The 5,854-nt window shown below is 34.4% G+C and overlaps 1 long non-coding RNA gene and 1 pseudogene across 1 annotated transcript; one reads left to right on the top strand and one right to left on the bottom strand.

Moving 5' to 3' along the window:
- Positions 1-748: 748 nt before the first annotated feature.
- LOC117114447 lies at positions 749-4,739 on the bottom strand. The gene is made up of 4 exons (XR_004446365.1): positions 4,580-4,739; positions 2,960-3,239; positions 1,730-1,950; positions 749-1,328 (listed from the first exon to the last, which is right to left on the bottom strand). It is a non-coding gene; the product is annotated as an uncharacterized LOC117114447 (long non-coding RNA).
- Positions 4,740-5,263: 524 nt separating this feature from the next.
- Positions 5,264-5,382, top strand: LOC117114448 (annotated as a pseudogene).
- Positions 5,383-5,854: the final 472 nt, after the last annotated feature.

The following is a 5,854-nucleotide window of genomic DNA, read 5'->3' as shown; positions in this document are numbered from 1 at the left end:
GGCAGGTTTGCAGTAAGGACATACAAATCCTTAAATTACCTAATGAAGCCAACATTTTTCAGATTCCAAATTTGGCACATCTTTTTATTAGGGAAATGATGATCCTAAAACGTCATATTCCAGCTATATTTCACAAGTATTTTTTTGTCATGTTTTAGCCAAAATTTAGTACATGTCTCCCACAAATTAAAGACCAGATTTAGGACAAGGGTTCCCATTATCTTCAGCATTTTAGGTCTAGAATAATAAAGATAAAAGATTTTCGTTAATATGGGATGAAAGAATTGTGGTCTTTCATTAGGAAGAGACATGTAAGTAGATCCTTTTGTCTGTGTAAGGCAGGTGCAGTTAAATTAGTAAAGTGTTTGTTTTTATTTGTTTAGTGATCCCATTTAATAGCATGCAGCAATGCACCCCTTACTGTGGTTGAAATACTGTATTACTATTTTATTTGCAGAACATACATTACTGCCCTTCATTACAATGAAAATGGTGGACGAGAACAGGAACAAACTGCTGATGGTGAGAAGCAATACAAAATCAAGTTCCCAAAATTTAAGAATGGGGGATCTGTTGTTACACCTGTACTGGCAGCCCCAACCTACAGTAAGTACTATTTGAATTGAAATGTTGAGCATCCGCAACCTTCTGTATTTTAAATGGTGTTAAGTTTCTTTATTCATTTTGTTTTTTACAGTCTATGTTGACAGACTTTTGGAAAATGTCCTGGAACTAATTAATTCTGATGCCAAACCAGTGGAGATGCAAGTACCACCATCATTGTGCAGCACTTTCCATCACCCGGACAAGGCAGAAGCAATTGAAAGTCACAAGACTCGGTTTACTGTCAAAAATTAGGCAAATACAGTAAAACGTCCATTTTACAACCCCAACAAGGCAGACGCAATAACACAAAACCGGATTTAATATACAATAATGAACAATTTATTAACACCATGCTCTTATGCATATGTAGGTGTACGGGTACAGTTGCCTAAAGTCGACTGTGCCTAGTTCAAATAATTTTTAAGTCGAATAATTTCTAAGTCGATCTTATTTTACATGCCAAATTGTTGTGTTTTTCATTAATTAACAATCTACAAGTCAAATTTTAGTCGAACAATATTTCAATGGCATTTTGGATTCGACTTTGGAAAGTTTAACTGTATTTTTAAACAATGGGATATTTGAACCCAGTATATGATTGCGATTGAAAGTGATGTCTAATAGTTTTGACAACGCAGGCTGGAAGCACAGTACGGTTGCCTTTTCCCATGTAGCCATGAGTCCATCTAACAAAGTTTCTGTAACTTGCGTGTCTGTATTTCCTAGAAAAAGTGAGAAAGCAAAAAAACAAATTTTTATCATACATGTTGCATAATAAAATGCAGTTTATATGTTCATCTGTTGTTTCAGTTTGCAATCAACTGTGATTAAAAAAAAATTTTAAGCAGGAATAATGATCAGCAATGTTATTGAATTACTGTATAAATACTGTAATATAAAATACAGTTAAATTTGCCGAACTCGAATATTTTATAAGTCGATCTTATTTTATATGCCAAGTTGTTGTGTTTTCCATTAAGTGTATGTAAGTCTAATTTTATCTAATTCAAACAATTTTTCAATGTCACTTTGGATTTGACTTAGGAAAGTTCAACTGTTGATGTTTTAAATAAGTGAAAGTAAATAAATTATTTTAAATTTATATTGTTTTCTTTGCACTTACTCATTAATTGACTTGTTACGATTCTTCTTTCCCCTCCCAATTGCAAGCTACACAGACCAAACATTCAGGCATATTGGTTCGAATCCTGGGTGATCTGTGATACACTAAGAGGTCCTGTCACCTCTTGGTCTCTTTCAAAAGTCCCTGCAATTGCAATAACCTCCGAGCAGCATAGACACTCTTCATACGATGCCATCTGTGTACAATTCTGACATTTGCGCCTAAATAGTATACAGAATGCAATATAATTGAACAGGAGTAGATCTAACCCTACATACTAAAGCAAAAATATTGTACAGTCAAGAAACACCAATTGATTCGAGCTGAGAGAGGAGGAAGTATAATTGAATAAATACTGCAGTACATAATAAAAATAATGTACTATCGCCAATTACAGTACAGTATGTTGAACCACTGTTGTCAAATAATCAACCTAGATAGGCCCTAGGCCCACCAAATTACTTACACATCACTATACCCATTAAACTTATATGCACTGCCATTCATTAGACAAGGGAGGTGTACCTGAACTTTCATCGTATTGTCAACCATAAACGATATTTAAAAAAATAAACAAACTATAATGAAATCATAAGTTACTGTACACACAGTTTTATATGGTGCAGTTTCTGCTTGATACACACGACAGTAGGTGATTCTTTTCAGGTAGACCCAGAACCTAGGCCTAGACATCATCGCAAGCCTAGGGCCTATAGTCTGAAAGGTCGCCGATTTGCCACAGGCATCAACAACAGGTATAGGCTAGCCTAAGAACGAGCCTATGATGGCGTGTTTGCTACTTTTGACAAACTAAAATTTAGCTATTAAGTATAATATCAATCGGGATGTTTTTAGTTTAAACGGTAAATAAGAAAATTAAAAAAAATTGTACCGGCTGACGCTAGAGTGGTAGGCTAGGCCACTAGGCCTAGGCGACTACTAATCAGATAATATGTAGCCGACAATTGTCGTAAGAAAAGCTGTGATTTTCAGGGCTTGCTAAAAGCCTGAATTAAACACGAATTAAAGAAGGAAGATTTTTTTAATTATCATAATTATACTATTTAAGTATCTGGGGAAAACAAAATGAGAATGTAAGGAAAGAATCACAGCTAGGCCTAGTAAATATCTACACAACGAGTACACAACATAGGCCTCGGCCTACCTTGTCAATTTTCAGACCTAGGCCCGAGTAACACAAAAAAACGAAATCGTCAAAAAGAAACTTACAAATCCATATTAATTAGGTGGTTTTGCTGTTCTTCAACAACTCTCTGGAATTTTTCATCCTCATCCACACTATGGACTGGTACGGGCTCGTCTGTGTATGGCTCATTTTATTTAGAAATATTGGAAGACCAAAAAAAAACTAGAAAAGTCGAAAATGACAGCCTGTCAGTGTTTTCTGCGGCCACACGATAGCAGCAGGAACTATTGTCCACTGAAACGCGTTACTCCTCTGACGTCACGTCATTAAAATTGAAGTCGGAACAGTTCTAAAGGGGCGGGGCTTAGGAAATTTTAATAAATCGTCATATTTTCGATGTTAGTGATGAAAAAAAAAAAAAGTCGTGGTTAGGCATAAAATGTGTTTTTTAATCAAATATATTGGTTAAAAAGCCCATTTCTTAGGTTCTTTAAATAACTAAAATAAATGCAAATAACAATTGTTTCTTTTTCTTTTATTTTCAGTATTTAGCAGTATTTGCAAACATCTTTAAAGCCTCATTTGGTTCTGGCATTTTCCAATTGGTGTCCATCCTTTTTATGTTATCCAATTGAATAAAATTCTAATTGGATAAAATTCCAATTGGAAAGTGCCAAAATCCAATTGGATAAAATTGGAGTGTTACCCCTAATTGGGTTTATAATATCCAATTAGATAAACCCCAATTGGAAAGTGCCAAAATCCAATGGGATGAAATTGGATCCAATTGGAAAATACATCATTGGATTTTGACACTTTACAATTGAACTTGTTTCCAATTGGATGTTATTAGCTCAATTGAAAAAAAAAATTAAATTGGAAAGTGACAAAATCCAATGGGATAAAGTTTTGGATTGGCACTTTCCAATTGAATATTGTGAAACCTAATTGCAAAAACTCCAATTGGAAAGTGCCAAAATCCAATCGGAAAGTGCCAAAATCCAATTATGTAATTTCCAATTTGAAAGCGCCAAGACGCAATGATGTATTTTCCAATTGGTTCCAATATAATTTTTTCCAATTGGAATGAATTAGCAATTTTAGTAAGGGTAAACTCTTTGCCTCCTATTATGACTAAAGGTAACAGGTAAGGTAAGATATCATCAATCATAAATCAATTACTACACTAATCAAAATGCCAATTAGACTAATTAGCTGCAATTGAATTGCACTTAAGTGGAATTTGTTACAGTTAAATGAATATTTTCACTTGCAAATAAATGCTCAGATGTACTAGTGCATTGAATGGCACATAACTCCAGCGGTCATGTATGCTAAATAAAGTAAACGGCTTTCCATGCGACTGGAATATCCACTACCAGCAGTGGCGTATCTACTCCTCCTAGGGGTGCGTGGGGAGAAAATCACCTAAAATTACCTTTCCTGTTTTTTTGCGAGGTGCGACCCACACTAAATCATCGAGGCCCCCCTCCATGTGACCTTCGCCGTCCACCATCACAGCCACCCTATCTCAACAAGACTCCTACTCTACAAATACGCCCACGGACTGGATACCACCAGGAAGTAAGTGTAGCCTATCGAACACACCTACAAGGGCAAGGCCTAGCCTTCTTACCTTCTTACCACCTCTTCAACTTAGGTTTATTTATTAATTGCTAGCTGACGGTATCGTTAATACTTACTGTCCTCGTCTACTCATTCATATTGGGTGAAGATTAGACTCATGATCAGGCCCAATAAAAGTTGGCTATCTGTTGAGCAACCCAAGAGTATAATGGCAGCAGCGTGACGTAGTAAAGTGGTTCCTTGTTTCCAGTGCAGTGGTGGCGCCAGCGGGGGAGTTATTCCCACCCATCCGACAAGAATACAGATCATTTCGGTCGCGGTTTGTTTTCAACAAATACATGTCGCGCCAATGGAGTTTCGAAACGCTAAATTTAATATAACTAGGCCTAATTATCATTGCAACTTCGTCAATCGGTTTATCATACTTTTTTTATTTATGTTTTGTTGTATTTCTAATAAGTAACAACAGGCCACTTAAAAGCAAATAAAATTAATACTATTATTACTAAACTATCAATTAATATTATAGGACGGTTTTTATTTTCGTTTTGTTATGAATCCTACGCTTTCTACTGCATAACAAATACAGCAAATAAAATTAATACTAAAATATGATATGATGTTATATATTATTATTATTATTATTATTATTATTATTATTATTATTATTATTATTATTATTATTATTATTGTTATTTATTTCCATTGTATCTGGAAAAACAGTTTGTCATTTAAATTACTGTAACATTAGTTTATTAACAATTATTTTTATTAGCATTAAAGATTGTCGGCCTTTTGGCTAAGATTCTCGGCCTTTTGGCTAAGATCAGGTGTAATATCTGTTCTTTTCAGCTTAATATCTGAAACGCTGAAGAACAGACTTGTCAGCTAGCCCATATTTTTGTGATTCTCACTTCATTGAAATTGAAACCAAAGGTAAGAATCTAATTGTTGGAACTATCTATAGACCACACATAATTAACATTTCTTTTTTTACCGAGCAATTTGACTTATTACTTAAGCGGATTTCCAAAGAAAACAAACGAATTTATATTTTAGGTGATTTTAACATTGATCTCCTTAAATTTGAGTTTGATAATAATAGTAAAGATTTCATTAATTGTCTCTTTAATAATTCTTTTGTTACTCTTATCCACAGACCGACACGAATCACTCATAATAGCGCTACTCTTCTAGACAATATCATCACAAATGATATTGCATCCTCAATTAACAGTGGAACTATTATTAGTGACGTTACAGATCATCTTCCTGTCTTCAACATATCTTGTAACAGTGATGACAATGAAAATAGTAGGAACGGAAGTAATACTAACAAAAAACGTACTTTTAGACAAATAAATGACAATAACATTAATAAATTCCGCATT

The sequence above is a fragment of the Anneissia japonica genome, unplaced genomic scaffold, assembly GCF_011630105.1.
Source record: "Anneissia japonica isolate Jap-2015-1 unplaced genomic scaffold, ASM1163010v1 scaffold288240_len33331_cov106, whole genome shotgun sequence".
Lineage (NCBI taxonomy): Eukaryota > Metazoa > Echinodermata > Crinoidea > Comatulida > Comatulidae > Anneissia > Anneissia japonica.
Note: the sequence above shows the minus strand (reverse complement) of the source record. Positions and strands in the feature narration are given on the sequence as shown.